Genomic DNA, 18,718 nt, shown 5'->3' with positions numbered 1-18,718 from the left:
GCTCTTGTGGAAATTAGTGTAGAGTGTGTAGAGATAAATCCATATAAATCAAACTACAAAAGTAGTTATTCAATTAAATTTCTAGCCAATGTAAGTACAATGTTTTAACACTGCCAGTTACAATAGTATTTGTTAACTTAAAGAATAATTGTACAACATTCAAGAGAGCTACGATTGTCAATGTTTATTGAACAGAATACTCATTGCTAATACTAATACATGCTAATTACAGTTTTACATGTGACCCATGTTAGTTTTTTTTAATACATTGTGCATCTAGGGGTCAACATTACCATATTGGTCCTAATATAAGATACATTATCCTTATATATTATTACTATATTATCCTTATATTCAGACCAATACAGTAATGAAAACAAGTTTATACTGAACATGACATTTTTTGAGTCAGGATTATTTAAGTGGGTAATTATGTTTTGCTTATGGCAGATGTCCAAGAAACCAGAAGTTGACAGAGATTCCGTTTTCACAGTCCTGTGTTCATCAAAAGAGGCCATAAGTCCAAAATGGCAACATAACTACTCCTAATCAAAGCATCTGGACAGAGCTTAGTAAGCAGCTAGAAAACAAGATCACTGCAAAGGCTCTATACACATTTGTTAAATTAAATAGACACAACATCTCAGCCACATAGAAATACATAGAAATCAGAGGCAACTGTAAGAAGTGTCGTGGCCACATTCACAGAAGATGTGACAGAGCGCCTGAAATGAACAGCCCAATGGTGCTCAAGTGTTTATTTAAAAACACTGATGACTCCCTGCACACTGGCTGTTCCAAGCATCCAATCTCTGGTAACTTGCGTGTGTAGATAGCCAAAGAACTGTGTGAGGATAGAATGGAACCCCATGTATGGAGGGCATCAGAGGCAACAAAGCTGATGGACTGTGGAGATCTTGAGCTGAGTCATCTGCCTAATTTGGCCACCCTGCAGAAAGAAAAGCAAGAGAGAAATTATTTAGAATTAGGCGACAACGATCCCATTGTTTCACTGCAGATGTTAAAATACAGTGCACCACACAGTGTTAGTATTAAAGCCATTGGAATGGACACGTTTTTCTGTGACTATTGGACATCTGTCCATCATTGAAGGCAACATGCAAATTTGTTCTGCAAAACAAAAAGGTGAGGAAAAAGGTGAAGAGGATGCAGCTGTTGCAACAGTGATCATCACAGGAGCCAATCCACTACCCACCACAACTTGCAGTGTAGATGGAAAACCAGAAATGGATGCTTCCTGTTCTGGTAAATCTGACAATATCACAAACATCCATCCAAATGGAGAGGCCTAGTGGTTCCACCCAAAAAGAGGAAGAGGAATTCATACCTCTCTCCTTGTCCTGAATGGCTCCATGCAGATTCATCAGTGAGGGGGAAAAGACTGAAAGTGGACCTGTTGAAATATGTAAATAATCAACAGAATCAAGAATCTCTGTGCTGATCACATGTGCATTTTATGATTTTTTTCAATGCTTATGTTGTGCTTTCTGCGATAGTGTCACTTTTGAAAATATTGTTTGCGGTGAGGATTCCTACAACCTTCTCCAGCTAGTGAAATCCATCACCACAAAGGGTCTGCATGCACAGGCCTACACACAGAGGGCAGAGCTGCTGAGTGAAATATTCAAAGTTGTCTGATTGAAGACTGGTGCTCTCAAATCAATGCACAGTGCCACATCTCCACGATCATTGAAAAGTCAATGACAAAACGTGCATGGGTTTCCTTCACAAAACAGTGCTCCTCACAGTATTGTGGTCTCAGCACACAAGTCACCCAGAAGTTCCATTTGTTTGTACTTTTGTTGCTGTACTGCAGGCTTCTGGGATGGCTCATCTTCAGGCCACAGTGGAAGAAGGCCTTACCATTCCGGAGTCCCCCTGCCTCAGGCCAATACAAAGTCTGTCACAGCTTCCCTCTGCTTTCAAGACAGATACCTCAGGAAAAGTGCTCTGTGCAGGGAAAGTTTCTCACAGTTAGTCTGGGAGAACTTATGTGGATTGACACTGACCTGGGAAGCAACTCCACAGAATTTCCTTTGAGTGAATTTCCCTCCAATCTGATGCTCCAAGGAGAGAGATTTACTTTAACCCTCTGGGGTCGACAGACGCGCAGGAACATCCTGCTGGATATTTCGTCATTACAGCAGAAACAACTTAAAATACTCTGTCATTTTTGGATATACAGATCATCATTAGAGACTATAAAGGGTCTACTTTTATTTGTGTACACTCACAATAACAACAAAACCTTGTGCTTTTGTAAAATAAAGAAAATATTTAGATGCAATTGTAGGGTATCTTGCTTCAGGTTTGGGGAATGTACAATTAATTTTAATGATCGTAATCAATGATTAATCATACGGTTTGAACTAGATAACAATACATACTAAATCGCCCCAAAAAGGGCTTATATAGTCCAAGAGTCTGCTTCAGATATATATAGATAATTAAACACAATGAATTATAATTAATTAGGAATATACATTGTATGCAGACAGGCTGTATTAATTTTCAGAACACCTTAAGAGAATTAAACCATAGGCTACCGCAACCAATCAGTTCGTCCAGCGAACCACTTTGCTCGATACTCTTGATCAATTCTTCAGAAGGTTTATTCTTAATATAAGCCTACTTAAAGCACGTTAACTAACTTTGATAATATCAGCTCGTAGCTTAAGATCGCACATTAAAGAGGCTTTGTTTTATGACCAAAAACACAGACAATCAAGCATATAATTGGGTTTAAAACAAGGAACTAGGATATATCACTACACTTAACAAACAAACATTTAACATAGAATGAACATAAAATAAACAAAGTAGACACAGTGAGGGAACATAAAGACATTATTATAGGTATAGCAAACTTATTTCCACAGTTAACCTTTCAGAGCCAGCACGGAAGTTACACACTGTAACGCATTTAAATTTCAATGAAATAATACTTGCACAATGGACCTTTGTGTCAGCTGAGCAAGACTGCGTGTATGTCGTGTCCTCGTGGGGTCCTTGAGATGGGCTTTCTGTCGGTGCTTCCAGCGCGTGGATTGCTCGTTCAAAGCGTCTAACAGGGTAACTGTTGAATAGTTGATGAGTGTTCCGGAGAGTTGGAGAGTGTTCAGGGGAGTCCGAGGGAGGGGAGAGAGCCGGGTGAGGGAGCAGGACGGAAGAGGAGAGTTGAAGTGGGAGCAGCAAAAGAAGAGAGTCAATGCCGGAGCTTGACTTTTAAGGCAGGGAGGTCACACCTCCTTTGGGGGAAATGACCCAATGAGGCTCCTTTGTTTTGGGCGCGAGATGGTTTCTTTGTCCTGCCAAGGCTCTTCATTTGCATAATTTACGACCGGGTAAGGATTTTGGGTTGAGTCACTCAAAAGACAGTAACACACAGCAGAATACATTTTAATGTAACCTTATATTTATATTCAGCTAGGACAAGTCGTAAGGTTTAATTTGATACCAAGAAACGTGTATTTGGTACACTTAAAAGTGGATATACACCCTTAGGCTCTTTATTTAAGCCCTCAGAGTTTAACTAACACAACTTACAATTTTAACTAGTTTGATCTCAATCAGAAATACACGAGCATACTGGGATAAACATATTTCCTTCAAAATAAGCCCTTCTGGGTTTTAAATGAAAGACACACATTTTTACCAACTTCTCACATTCTTTTATCACATGGTACGGCACGAGTTTGCCTGGAGTGTGTCTCTGTCAATAGTGCATTCTACTCCCCAGACTAGCTGGCACTATTTCAGTGATTTAGATAAGGTTTAACAGCATGTTCATTGTATTCAGAATCAATGAGTCCATGATTCCCCTTCATTCTCTACAGTCCCCCTTTTCGTCAGATGAAGTCCCTGTTGGAGACATCATCGGACGACAATCATCACAATGGCGGATGGCAGGTGAATCATGAGGGTTTTGTAGCAGGTGGTTATTAGGACTGAGGGCTCAATTTGATGAGGTTCAAAGTGGTCTCTGGCGTGGTCCCCTCTTTCCGGGGGTTCCGTCGGAAACCTACAGACATGGCTTTCGTGAGCTTGGCTGTGGATGTTTGCATCTCATTGAGCCTCCTGTACAGGATGAAGGCCAGGCCTAGTGTCAGGAGGTGGCTTATTCCCATAGAGATACACAGTGCAGTGTCAGCTGCGGTCCAGGCTTGGACAACAGGTGAGGTAGTCAAGATGGGCAGTCGAGACAAGGCTTGGAGGGCTGTGTCGATAGGAGCAATGTCAATTAACTGGGAGCCCCCTCTTTTGATCCACAGTTCCAGTTCTGGATCTAGGGTGAGGTTTTGATTCTGGAAAAAAGATGGGATTTCCAGTTCTGATTCGTACTCTTCGCCTGGGAGATGGTATAGTGCCAGGTCATCGAGGTGGAGGATGCCACCTTTCGGGACTTGAATCCACATGCTCTGGTTGGGCAAGGTGAGAAGGGTGGCGGTGTCATGTTGGTCGTAGGTGAGTGTAGCTGTGCGTACAGGAGTGTTAACGAGCCACCTGTCGCCTACGATCTCTGCTTGTGTCTCGGTGACTTGAGTGCGAGGCTTGGCATCGGCGGGGCAGCGGGTATCGCTGACCAGGTGTTGCAGCCCGCAGATTCCGTCAGTGTTGCCTCTGAGGAAGGGTTTACTGGGGCAGAGGTAGTGAATGTCTTTGGTCAATGTGCACATTTGGGGCCAGGTACAGCCGTGGGTCGCTGTCGTGGTAGGCCACCACGTCTGGAGTGTGGATCTTGATGTGCGTGTTACCTTTCCAAAACCCGATATTGACGATGTCCTTGAGCTGGTAGATTTGGCTTGGTTCTATGATGGGTAGGTTCAGGAGAAAACCCACTTCCTTCTGCTCGGGGTCGACGTAGAGTGGGATGGCGCTACCCAGAGAGTAGGCAAGGTGTAGTTGTAACGGGTCAGTTGTTGTGGTGATGGCGGAAGCAGCATGGTTTGTACAAGGCTTAAGGGTATCAGGTACGGTGGAATTCTACCCATGGCTAGGCTGTCAATGGAGGAGCTCACCTCCCGCAGCATGTCTGTCATCAGGGCTGTGACCAGCTGCGTTTGAGCAAAGTCGTTCTGGAAGACATTGAACAGCTGCTTCATGGAGTTCACGGTCTGGTTCAGCAGAACGCTGTGAGTGTTGAGAATTACCACAGTTCCTCTCAAGGTCTTGCCGATGTTCTGCAGGGATGCACTTTGTGTGTTGAGTTGCTCTTTTAGCTGTGGTATCTCAGTCTGAATTTCGGCCACATGCCGCCTCACGGTGGCATGTGGCCGAATGTTAAACAGGGTTCCGACGGCAGTGGCGGCTCCGAGCAAAGCTCCCAGGAACCGTTTGGAGCGGCGGTTGTGTCCACCTAACTCCGCTTGTGTGACAGTCATTTTCTCAAGTTGGTTGAGCATGTGCTTGATATCGGCCTCAGCGTGAGAGAGGGAGTCCTCTGTCCATCGGGCACCTGCCCAGCTGTATTGGGCTACCGCGCGGGGGTAGTGGGCCCGGTAGACGTTGCGGGGGTCGAGTCGAACGTACACTTTCTGGGTGTGGGTCCGGCAGTTGGTGATCAGGAGTCCCGGTTGTTCCCTCAGGACGATGCCTGATGCCGGACCGGGTGAGATGATGTCCGACTGCAGCTGGCCTCTGATTGACTGGAGGCACAGGATGGTGAACCACAGCAGCATCCTGGTAAAGGCAAAAGGGAGAGAGACAGTAGGTCAGCGAGGGTTGTCCTTGGTAGTGCAGGACAGTCTTCCAACTCCTAGGACAGCAATCAGGTTAGTTTGCATTGGCCCCTCCCCGCCTTTCCCTGTCAGCAGCCACATGTCTTTTTATTTGGTTACGGTGGACCCATTTGAAGACTGGCTCTTTCTGTCCCCGGCTTAGTTGGATCCGGTACACCACCGGGGAGAGTTTGTCAACGATCTCATGAGGTCCTGTCCAGTGGGGCAGTAATTTCTTTGACAGCCGATGGGAGGCTGTGCGGAATGGCTGAGTGAAGCTATAATACCAGACCCTGTCGCCCACGTCCAGTTCTTGGTGTGACGCTTTCTGATCATAGTATGTTTTCTGTCCTTTGGCACTCTTTTGAAGCTGTTGTTGGGCAAAAGCAAATGTTGCTTTCAGGTGCCGGTGTAGCTCGTCGAGGTACTGGTGAGTGGTGCAGGCTGTGACGAGGCTGGAGTCTCCTGGCTGATACAGCAGATGCAGTGGCAGTGTCATCTGCCGCCCAGTCATTAGTTCGAAGGGAGACACGTGAGTCGAGTCCTGCGGGGTAGCTCTGAGAGCCATTAGCACCAGCGGGAGTTTTACATCCCAGTCTTTCTGATTGGCAGACACATACTTTTTCAACATACTGACCACTGTTCGATTCGATCGTTCCACTTGGCCAGACGAGATTGGATGATGACTGACGTGTAGTTGAACTTGGACCCCCAGGAGTCTCTAGATCTGCTGCATAATCTCGGCTGTAAAGTGAGTGCCTCTGTCTGAGTTGACTCTCAGGGTATGCCGTGGTTGGGGCAGTGTCGTTGGGTGCTGGAAGACACTCTACCCACTTTGTGAACTGGCACACAATTGTGAGGAAGTATTTGTTGCCCCTCGTCGACCTAGGCAGAGGTCCTACCCAGTCGATTTGGAGGTCTGACCATGGGAATGTGACTCTTCTGCGTTGCAGTGGGGCTATGTGGTTTCGGTTTGCCGGTTGAAACTGGCAGCAAACCAGGCATTCTCTGACATATTCTGTCACATGTTCCTGCATGCGGGGCCAGTATGCCACTTGCTTCAGTGTCTCATAAGTGGCTCTGGCGCCGTGGTGTCCGGCACATGGTGCGTCGTGGGCATAACTTAGCATGACCCCCCTTAGGCACTGTGGCACCACAAGCCTTGGCGCTGTGATGTCATCAGGTGCATACCACAAAATGTTGTCCACCACACGCAGCATGTGCTTTATGTCATGCAGTCGTCTGAGGCACGGGTTGTCAGTTAGGTCAGATGGCGCTAGAGGGTGGTTGGTGGGGTCTGAGAGGTGGTTCAGGAAAGTCTGTATGGATGTGTCAGAGGCTTGCATGTCCGCCATGTCGTTGTTTGAAATCTGCGGAGCCAGCGTTAGAGGCTGTGAGGGTGGCACTGTTGCAGCAAAAAGTTCGTTTGCTACGGGTTATCACTGCAACGTTCAAGGTGGGTGGGAGGGTTGGAGGTGACCATAGAGTACCGTGTAGTGCGCCAGTCTTGGCAAGGGTATCGGTTTGGTCATTCAAGTCTTTGTCAAGGCCTGGTTGCCTTGAGTGTCCTTTCAACTTCTTCCAGTAGACAGTCATGTTGTGATTTCTTGTGATGTCATGACATTCTTGGAACAGGTGTTGGTGTTTGATAGGCTTGCCGTTTGAAGTTTTAAAGCCATTTTGTTTCCAGTTTGGAAGGTGGCATGTGAAACTGAGTCTGGCGTAGTTGGAGTCTGTGCAGATCAGGAGTTCTCTGATGTTATGTGTTGATGCGATTTGCAGAGTTATGAGAATGGCTGCAACCTCCGCATACTGTGATGACTGCGGGCCCAGCTTGAAGTGTTGTGGTGGGCACGGCAGGTCATTTACCCATAATACACCTGCTCCTGCTTGACGAATGCCCTCTTGGTTGTAGGAACATCCATCGACGTAGGCTGCGGGCATACCTTGGCACGCATTTTCTTCAAAATACCTGTGACAGGTTAGTTGTTGTTGTGGTTCTTCCACATCCACCGTTGCAGCTGGTGTGTTATCAGAGCAGTTCTGGCAGGCAGCCAGGCCGTTGCCTAGCGTCGACTTGTGATTCTGAGCATATTGTGCCTCAACATTGTGCCCCTGGAGGGCCATTAACCACGTGGCTATGCGTGAATTGGTGACCACGCCATCTCGGATACGCTGGCTGTTGAGAAACATGACAGGCTGGTGGCAAGTCTTTATGATAACCTTTTGGGCTCCAATGTAGTTGGAGAATCTCTGGATGGCCCATACAGTGCAGAGCAGAGCTTTTTCACAGTCTGAGAATTTACTATCGGGTGGAAGAAGTGTCTTGCTGGCATATGCGATTACTCTTTTGTCTTGGTCATGCCTTAGGTACAGGCCAGCACTGACACAGTGGCTGGAGAATCCAGCTTCTAAGTAGAACTCCTTTTATGGGTCCGGGTAAGCCAGGCATGGAGCGGTGCATAGGTGTCATTTCAGCTCGTCCATGGCATGTTCTTGGACCTCTGTCCATACAAATGGGCAGTCTTTATTCAGAAGGGCAGTTAGAGGTTTTGCAATGTCTGAGTAGCTCTCGATGAACTGCCGAGAGTAATTGCACACCCCTAGAAAAACTTTGCAGCTCTGAGATGTTGGTGGGTGGCTTGATGTTTTGAACGGCTTGAATACGGCTGGACTGTGGTTCGATGCCCTGTGATCCTATGAGTAGGCCCACATAGTTGACCTTGGTTTGGCACCACTGTCCTTTGTGGAGGGCGATCTTGGCGCCGGCAGTGGACAATTGGTTCAAAACATAGTCTATCTCTCTCATGTGGTCAGCCACTGTTGTGCTTTTCATGAGAACATCGTCTACGTAGATAAGGTTACCTCTCATTCTGGCATCTGGGCATGCTTTGTTCAGGAAGATGTTGAACTCAGCAGGTGAGTTGGCATAGCCAAACGGACACCTGTTGAAAGTGAATTGTCTGTTGCCGAACATGAAAGCTAGCTTGTGCTGATCTTCTGGATGTACTGGTACGGTCCAGAATCAAGAGGCCACATCGAGTGTAGAGAAGATGGTGGCTCCTCTGATTCTGGGTATTTCCTGCTCCAGCTGAGTCATGGGCCATCGTGACAGTGGCACCTGTTGATTCAGTTTCCTGTAGTCAATGGTGGGTCGCCACTTGCCGTTTGGTTTGAGGATGGGCCAGATGGGGGCAGAATAGGTGCTGTTGCATGGACGGATGACACCTTTTTCAAGCATGGATTCGATGATCTCTTGCACCGGTTCGTGTGACGCGATGGGGATCTTGTACTGCCTGACAAAAGTGGGAGGAGCATTAGGGTGCGTTGGGATGCGCACGGTGTGGAACTTGGTGAGACCACAATCTAAAGAGTCTTTGGCAAATGATGCTTTGAACTTGTAAAGGACTCGTCTGAGTTCTTGTCGATCTGCATCATTAATAATTGCGTCAGCGTCTTTTAGAATTTTCTGAACTTGAGACTCAAACCCTGGAAACGGCTCCTCTGTCGGTGTGTCGTCTGTCGTGTTGGCAGGCGGAGGTGTGGCAGTGTCATCAATCTCACAGGCAGGCTGTTTGGAAACTGTGTATACTGCAAGGTGTTGGTCCTTTGTCAGTTCTGTTCTGCATACCTGGTCTTTGTCCACTGGCTTGACTGAAGTTATGGAGATGATCTTGAAGGGGGTTGTGAACACCGTGTTGTCTGTGTACCCTTCGGGTATCATTGAAGCTGGGATGGGCCCAATGATTGGTAATGTGAGTTCAAAGTCATGAAAGTCGTGGCTCACTAGCCATCCTGCCCGGTAGGCTTTTGTAATTGTGATGTCCATTGCCATGCAGTTGTTGAAGAGGATGTAAACAGCACGGGATGACACTTCAGTGAGAGGCGTGGCTTCCAGCGTGAGTCCAAGTTCAACGCATTCGGGTGAAGGTTGAAAGAAACCCAGCGTGTGGTTTAGGGTTTGACCACAGCGCATGTTGAGCCGAACAGCAACCCCTTTGGTGTAGGCTGGTACTACAGTTTCCTGTTCGTTGACCAAGGTGCAGACCTCTGGAATGGTCTGGCCTGACCGGAGGTTCGCAGTGTTGGTTGGAATCACAGGAGGCTGTAAAGTCAGTGGGGCCCACAAGACCTCATTAATAATGTCTACATGAGCGTTGAGGCGAATCAGAATGTCTGCTCCAATGTAGACATCATGGAGCAGTTCTGGAAGGACCAAGAAGTAGTGGGTCAGACACCAGTAGTTCCACTTCAAGTTCAAAGCGCAGATCCTTTTGGCAGTCACCATTGTTGATGGGCATGAGTTCAAAGGAAAACGGGTGCGCTTGCTGGCAGATGGAAGGTCCGGTGTGTCTTCAATGAGAGCATTGTATAGTGAGAGACTGATGGCGGAGTTGTCTGCCCATAGTGCAAGTATGATGTCAGTGGTAGTTACACCATTCAAGTGCAGGTCAGCTGTGACCTTGGGGCAGAAGGAATCAAAGTCTTGGGTGAGCTGAAATGTGCAGAGTAGCGAACTTGAATCTCGTTCTGGTGCTGATGCTGTGTCCCTGTGGCTGGCTGTGAGAGTTCCCGTGACCTCTGTGACCTGACAGTCTGGTTCAGGTGATCGGGGTGGCTGAAGGGGGAGAGGTTCTCGCACTTGAGCCCACATCTTCAGCTGTCTGAAGTCCAGCAGGCGCTCGAAGCGGTCTAGTAGATCCTTTCCGATAAGGAGGGGATATGTGTTCATCGGTGAGATGTACACAGGGTGTACCACGCTCATAGGACCAATTGTCAAGTGAATGGGATCTACCTGTTCAAGCCGGACGTCATTTTGGCTGTATGACTGTACATTTAGCATGCAATTCTGAGATTTTAGAGTTCGATTTTGTCTCTTAGCTTCAAATTTGAGTCTTTCAAAAAGTTCAGCTGATATCAAAGTGAGGTCTGCTCCAGTGTCTACCAGTGGGCTTCGAGTCTCACCTCATTTTCCACAGTGATGGCTAGGTAGAGCTTCCGTGCCATTCCCTTCTCGATCAGATTCCCCAGGAGTCTTGGGGTCGGGGCTTGGGTGGTGATCGATAGGCAGTTAGGCTCGGTCTCTTGTGGTTCGTTGTGGAGACCCACAACCAAAACAGCACTTTCTGGCATCTGCGGGGTTTGGTCACTGGTGTGACGAATTGTGTGGTCCGTTTCAGGAGGTGCGGTTGTAGCCTGCAGTGAGTGTGGGATGCTGTCACTTAGTGCTGTGATAGCTGGTTCTGTAGTCTGGGTTTGGAGAGCAGTTCTCTGGGTGCTTGGTTCCGTACGAGGGCAGTCAGGAAGGGTGTTGGGCTCATGCCTTACGCTTAGTCATGAGGAGTCTGGCCTGTCCTCTTTGTCTTTCTTGTGAGGTGTTCTATGATGAAGCTCTTTCAGAACCTTCAGGATCTCTGCGGTCTCCGCCGTGGCCTCACTGTTTTTCTGTGGGGTAGGCTCGGACTTGGACTTGCCTGAGGCATGCTGAGAGGTTTTCCGCTGCGGGCTGTCTGGGCTTGACGTTCTCGTCGACGGGGTTCGGTTCTGTCTGGGCCGTCGGTTGGCTTCCCATGTGGCTCCACCCTTTTGGTCGTGGGATGGCCGTGGGCTGTCGTAGAATCTTTCAGAGCGCCCGCTCTGGTGCTTAGGACGAGCACCATCACGGTTGTGCTGCCCTCTTCTGTCATGGAACGGTCTTGACTCGTGGTAAAAAGGTCTGTTACTGTGGTGCTGGTGGGCGCCCTCTAGTGCCAGCTCTGAGCGCTGATCAGTGACAGGGCAAATGGTGGGATTTTTCAGTCTTTTCAGAAGCAATCTTCTGCTTGGTGAAAGCTTTATGGGCTAAGTCTCGCAGCTGTTGGGTAGTCATGCTACGAGGGCAGGCCAGGACCCCTAAGTGATGGCTCACCGTGGGATGCAGGTTTCGGAGAAAAAGAGTTTTGAAGTTGAAATCTTCTTCCACACCAGGTTTGTTCCGTGCTCCGAAGTAGGCTCGTCGGATGCGGTTGTAGTAGGCCTGTGGAGTTTCCAGTCGGGCCTGATTGAGGTCCATAGCGGTGATGAGTCCTTGTTCTGACTCTGGATCAGAGAATTCTCTGATGAAGGCCTGCCGTTCCAGAAAGCTGCGCACGTAATTCTTAGCAGGTACACTGTCCCGCATGGTCACGTTGGGAACAGTGTGCAAGTGAAAGTCTATGTCTTGCAGGTAGGCGTGCACGTCGTGGCCTCCTGCAGGATTTGGGGTGAACGTAGGGATGTTTCTGGCCAGCTTGTCAAGTTCTTTGGGAGCCATGCCGTGGTTAGTGACCAGGTTTTTGTGGGCGGGCTCCCACCCTTTTGTTGCTGACGGGGGTTCTTGGAGGCTGGCTGGTGACATTTTGAACAGTGGGCTTTCACCCCCCTTTTCAGCTCTGAGCTCTTGGCTGAAAAGCTTGGGCCCACTGGTCAGGGGAAACTCTGTGGTGTGCGTTTCCCTTTTCTGTTCACTTTGCAGTCTATAAGAATGTTTCAGTTCTCTGTGAACAGTGTCAAGTTCATATTTGAGATGGTCTCTGTGCTGAATAAGTTCATGGATTTCAGCTCGGGCCGTGTTCAGGTGCTTTTCACAGGCTCTAGCTTTAGCATCTCTGTCTTTTAGTTCAACCTCTGCTCTTGCAAGGAGAGACTCGCCTCGTCGCAGCTTTTCGTCGAGTTCCTCTCTGGCTTTTCTCTCCGACTGTTCTCTTTGGTCTGTATCTAGGAGAAGATTTTCCAGGGCACTTTGAAGTCTCTCTACTTCCTTTTGTAGCTCTGGGTCCGTTTCATCCTCTTCCTTTCGCTGTTCCTTGGTCTCGAGGCGTAGCTGATCTAAACGATTCTGGGTTTTGGCTTGGTTCCTACGGGCCTCCTCAGCTTGGAGTTTTAGCGCTGCGGCCTCCTGCTTCAGGCCGAGGTTGCTTTTCTCACTTATCCGTGCCTGGGCGACGAGATTGTGGGCAAGACTTCTGATGATCTTGGTCCATTCTTTGTGGTTGTAGCTCTGTGTTGGATTGTGGGCCATCAGGCTGTCCAATTCGGCGTCCAGTTGCTCTCGACCCAGGTGCTGTATGTTCCTGGCGTCCTTGGGTAGGACGGTGTCCGTCATTGCGCTCAGCCAGGTCTCGAGGTGATCCCAGTGGGCTGCGGGACTGGACGAACGGGACATACTGGCTTACTGTAGGCGAGAGAAAAACAGCACACACAAAGAGGCCAATGCAAGTACGTGTAGGGTTAGCGAGCTACAATGAGGTGGCTATTATAAGCCGTAATTTTGACTAACTGGTGCAGACAGTTAGATGGGCTGAATTTCGCGGGTCAGTGCAGGTCTAAATAAAGAATTTGACAAGGCAGTAGCCCAAAAGGGTCATCTGATGATGCGGGCTGCTTGTTTGTCCCTTTATTCAATTTTCCTTGATGGCTCTTGTAGGCTCTGTCTTAATGTGAACTGGAAGTACACACTACGACAGAACAGAACAGCAGAATAAAGTAGAACACAATAATGTTAGGAATAGATAGGCAGGAGAAAAAGGGCCTAAGTCTACTACCACTGTTAGGGTTTATGATAGGACCAACAGGGTGGGGCGCTATCGAGGTATAAACCTAGGAAGATGGTGTGGCTTAGGGGAGAGAAAGAAAAGAAATGGGCCAAACTTTTAAATGACCGGGGGAATGTCTACTATTATGTGGCCTATACTGGTGGATGGATTTTACCTTCTTTTAGTTTGCCTGGGGTGAATTGATGTCACTCTGCTGGGGACCAGCGCGTGGTCAGTCTTTCCAATGGTCCCAAACACTTGACCGCAGTGTCCCCGGGCCCTCTGTTACTATCACGGTGCGCCCTCTCAAACAACTTGACTTTAAACACAACCGGCAACACCAAGGTGTCAACTGTCAGACGGCACAACAAGATTGGATTTTCCCTAGAACCCTCAAAAGAGTGGCCCCTCTTTCAGACCTTGGTTTAGGTAATTATTGCAAACTTGCCCTGTGTGTCGACTGACGGGGTTGACTTTCCTTTGGAGTGCCAAATTGCTGATGTCGTTGCATGCCGCACCAATGAAAAGAGACAGAAGAGTCCGAGACTCACATACGGCCAGCGTCAGTAACGCCGGTCAGACAAACCAGCTTGCTGGGAACCAACCAGAGATGACTGTCGAATCACCACAGCACACTAGGGAATTCTACATACAAATACAGAACAGGATTTAGCAAGTGAAAGTCTTAAAGTGAATTAAGGCTTTCTTGTTTAAACCAAATTGAGTAATTATGTGTGTAGAAATAACAGGCAAAAGCTTTACCAAATAATGATAAATAAAGAGGAAGTTTGATAATGATGTTAATTATCAAAACAATCTAACCACAAGAAAAGACAGAAGTAACCAAGGCAGGATGACCAGACAAACTTAATTTAAATAAAATTTAAACTTGTTAAACTCAATTTAAATAAGCGTGAAAAAGGACGTTAAGTAACAGAATAATATCTGATAGTAGTAAGAGCAAAGGAGTAATAACAAGTATTAATCACAAGAAAGGAAGATAATTAAAAAGGAAAAACAAATAGGAGTAGATGGTAACCAATTCCAAAATGAAATAAGAGGAAAAGAGAGATAAGCAGACTTGTACTTGAGACACTTAATTTAAATTTAGTTTCAGAAATGTTTTTTTTTTCCATCCAAAATTCAACCAAGTGTATTCAGTCAGAGAGGCAGGAAACTTTGGCTAAAACCAAATACTTGTAGTAACAAATGAAAACGTATATAGCAGTAAACAAAACAAAACAAAAAACCTTAGCCAAAGGAGGAAAGGAAAATAGCTGTTCAGATAACTTAGAGGAAAATAATGGAAGGGAGTATACCTATTTTGAAAATGTCCACGCGATGGCGGTGTTGCGCTCACGCAGGATGAAGTGAAGGAGTATGCAGTTTTGAGTGTTACGCTTGAGGTTGCCCTCTGGGGTTAGTCAGCGGTATTACACCCTATACTTCAGTGTGACTCAAATCTGGGCGCATTCTCACACCTCGATTTCTGCACCATCACAAATAAAATTCTAAATCTCAGTGCATTCGTTTGTGCCAGTTTCCTATTCTAAAGTGTGTGTGGCAGGATTTCTTCGCTTCCAACACACAATAATACTCAGCAGGGTTTCTTCGCCGCTGTTTTATCACTTGATCAAGGTTTCAAAGACTCCGTATACAGTTCCCAATCAGAATACTGGCTTGCCGCTTTTTCTGATTAGGTCTGCAAAAAGCTTGCATCAAGTCAAGTGGTTTTTATTGTCGTTTCAACCATATACAGTTAGTACAGTACACAGCAAAACGAGACAACGTTCCTCCAGGACCATGGTGCTACATAAAAACAACAAAGGACCAACATAGGACCACATGAGACTACACAACGAAATAAAATACCTATATAAACTACCTATATAAAGTGCACGTGCAAACATGTGCAAAAAGTACGGGACAGTACAACAAATTACTGACAATGAACAGGACAATAGACAGTGCAGCACCGACCAGTACTCAGTAGTGCAAAAAGATGACAGTTTCTAAAATGTAAACATAACATACTATGAGATAATGTTCTATGCACATAGCAGTTATTGAGGTAGCAGACAGTTATAAAGTGACAGTTATTAAAGTGCAACTCAGGACACATGTGTGTCAAACCAGTCTCTGAGTACTGAGAAGTCTGATGGCTTGGGGAAGAAGCTGTTACACAGTCTGGCCGTGAGGGCCCGAATGCTTCGGTACCTCTTGCCAGACGGGAGGAGGGTAAAGAGTTTGTGTGAGGGGTGTGTGGGGTCGTCCACAATGCTGGTTGCTTTATGGATACAGTGTTTTTTGTAAATGTCTTTGATGGAGGGAAGAGAGACCCCAATGATCTTCTCAGCTGTCCTCACTATCCTCTGCAGGGCTTTGCGGTCCGAAACGGTGCAAGTCCCAAACCAGGCAGTGATGCAGCTGCTCAGGATGCTCTCAATAGTCCCTCTATAGAATGTAGTGAGGATGGGGGTTGGGAGATGTGCTTTCCTCAGCCTTCGAAGAAAGTAGAGACGCTGCTGGGCTTTCTTGGTGATAGAGCTGGTGTTGAGGGACCAGGTGAGGTTCTCCGCCAGGTGAACGCCAAGAAATTTGGTGCTCTTGACGATCTCCACAGAGGAGCCGTCGATGTTCAGCGGAGTGTGTTCACCTTGTGCTCTCCTAAAGTCAACAACCATCTCTTTTGTTTTGTCGACATTCAGGGACAGGTTGTTGGCTCTACACCAGTTCGTCAGCCGCTGCACCTCCTCTCTGTATGCTGACTCGTTGTTCTTGCTGATGAGACCCACCACGGTCGTGTCATCGGCGAACTTGATGATGTGATTCGAGCTGTGCATTGCTGCACAGTCGTGAGTCAGCAGAGTGAACAGCAGTGGACTGAGCACACAGCCCTGGGGGGCCCCAGTGCTCAGTGTGGTGGTGGTGGAGATGCTGTTCCCGATCCGGACTGACTGAGGTCTCCCAGTCAGGAAGTCCAGGATCCAGTTGCAGTTAGCTAGGCTGACTTTAACTTTTAGGGAGTGGTCGTTGTAGTCGATTATTAGGCTACCGAAATAACCACAATCTTAACGAAAAATAAGGCCTTTACCTGTATGGGGAAACTCGCTCATAGCAGTTTTATAACACTCTGAAAGGAGAAACTCGTCCAGTCAGGTGATTTCGATAATACTAAAATATCTCCACGGCAAAGAGATTTCTTCGTCTTTACTGGAACAATTTAGTATTATGGACTGCAGTTTATTGTGGCAATCAACAGTGGCAAAAATAAATGTTTAGACATATATTTAGCCGCTGTTAAATGCTGAACTGAGAATCAGCTTTGTGCCTTTACAGTTCCGGCGCGCTCGCGTACAGTATTAACAACAAAAAATACACAAAATTGACAATGCCTTAGTTCACAAAACAAAGCTTAAAATGTGCCCGCATCATTCTCCACCATTATGTAGGGTTTCTTGGTTCAGGTTTGGGGAATGTACAATTAATTTTAATGATCGTAGTCAATGATTAATCATACGGTTTGAACTAGATAACAATACATACTAAATCGCCCCAAAAAGGGCTTATATAGTCCAAGAGTCTGCTTCAGAGATATATATATATATATATATATATATATATAATTAAACACAACAAATTATAATTAATTAGGAATATACATCGTATGCAGACAGGCTGTATTCATTTTCAGAACACCTTAAGAGAATTAAACCATAGGCTACCGCAACCAATCAGTTCGTCCACCGAACCACTTTGCTCGATACTCTTGATCAATTCTTCAGAAGGTTTATTCTTAATATAAGCCTACTTAATCAAAGCACGTTAACTTACTTTGATAATATCAGCTCGTAGCTTAAGATCGCACATTAAAGAGGCTTTGTTTTATGACCAACAAACACAGACAATCAAGCATATAATTGGGTTTAATACAAGGAACTAGGATATATCACTACACTTAAACAAACATTTAACATATAACATAAAACAAACATTTAACATATAACATAAAATAAACAAAGTAAACACAGTGAGGGAACATAAAGAGATTATTATAGGTATACAAACTTATTTCCACAGTTAACCTTTCAGAGAGTACAAGTTACACACTGTAACGCATTTGAATTTCAACGAAATAATACTTGAACAATGGACCTTTGTGTCAGCTGAGCAAGACTGCGTGTATGTCGTGTCCTCGTGGTGTCCTTGAGATGGGCTTTCTGTCGGTGCTTCCAGCGCGTGGATTGCTCGCGGAAAGTTCAAAGCGTCTAACAGGGTAACTGTTGAATAGTTGACGAGTGTTCCGGAGAGTTGGAGAGTGTTCAGGGGAGTCCGAGGGAGGGGAGAGAGCCGGGTGAGGGAGCAGGACGGAAGAGGAGAGTTGAAGTGGGAGCAGCAAAAGAAGAGAGTCAATGCCGGAGCTTGACTTTTAAGGCAGGGAGGTCACACCTCCTTTGGGAGAAATGACCCAATGAGGCTCCTTTGTTTTGGGCGCGAGATGGTTTCTTTGTCCTGCCAAGGCTCTTCATTTGCATAATTTACAACCGGGTCAGGATTTTGGGTTGAGTCACTCAAAAGACAGTAACACATAGCACATGGTATGGCACGAGTTCGCCTGGAGTGTCTCTCTGTCAATAGTGCATTCTACTCCCCAGACTAGCTGGCACTATTTCAGTGATTTAGATAAGGTTTAACAGCGTGTTCATTGTATTCAGAATCAATGAGTCCATGATTCCCCTTCATTCTCTACACAATTGTCCTTTGTTAATTGGCTGATGAAGGCTTTTGTTGGCAATTAATTGATCGTCTATGCATTCCATTTCAAGAGTGTAGTCCATTATTATTAATTGTCTACAATTTATTGGCTAATTGTCACAAGGGCTATATTTAAAAACTATGAGGTTTTGAGTTAAAAGTCAAACACAAACATGTTTTCTGCTTTGAAACGATGGGTGTTGTGAAAGGCGCTATACAAATAAAATTTACTTGACTTCTCTACCTGTGGTTTTGCTGGTTCCAATGTGACAACTAACCCCTAGAGGACAAAAAGTCAACAAGTGTCTAGTGAACTGTATATTCTTTCCTGGGCAAAATGGTGAAAATGTCAAAAAAACTAAAAATTTCCAACATTCTTTTGAAGGTCCATGTACTAAAATTAAATATTTGATGCCCTGAGTGTACCTTCATTTACTATTATTTTGAATGGCCATGGAAAATGAAGCAATGTGATAATTTTACCTTGTCGCAAAGAGTAGTTCATTAATTTACCTGATGAACTTCCCCTTAATTCTTCGCAGAGCTAATGTGTGCCTCTAAATTATTTGCACCATTATTAGCAACTGACACATAAGTGCTTTATATGTCATACATTCTGCTTGTTGCTTACTTCGTAGCAGTAGAGTATGCATATTCAGACGCAGGAATGTG

At 46.1% G+C, this 18,718-nt stretch overlaps 1 long non-coding RNA gene across 1 annotated transcript; it reads right to left on the bottom strand.

Moving 5' to 3' along the window:
* Positions 1-188: 188 nt before the first annotated feature.
* On the bottom strand, positions 189-17,674 carry LOC127623135 (uncharacterized). Its single transcript, XR_007968033.1, has 3 exons — positions 17,447-17,674; positions 1,349-1,414; positions 189-949 (listed from the first exon to the last, which is right to left on the bottom strand). It is a non-coding gene; the product is annotated as an uncharacterized LOC127623135 (long non-coding RNA).
* Positions 17,675-18,718: the final 1,044 nt, after the last annotated feature.

The sequence above is a fragment of the Xyrauchen texanus genome, chromosome 29, assembly GCF_025860055.1.
Source record: "Xyrauchen texanus isolate HMW12.3.18 chromosome 29, RBS_HiC_50CHRs, whole genome shotgun sequence".
In the NCBI taxonomy this organism is placed as follows: domain Eukaryota; kingdom Metazoa; phylum Chordata; class Actinopteri; order Cypriniformes; family Catostomidae; genus Xyrauchen; species Xyrauchen texanus.
This window is presented reverse-complemented; position numbering and strand designations above follow the sequence as displayed.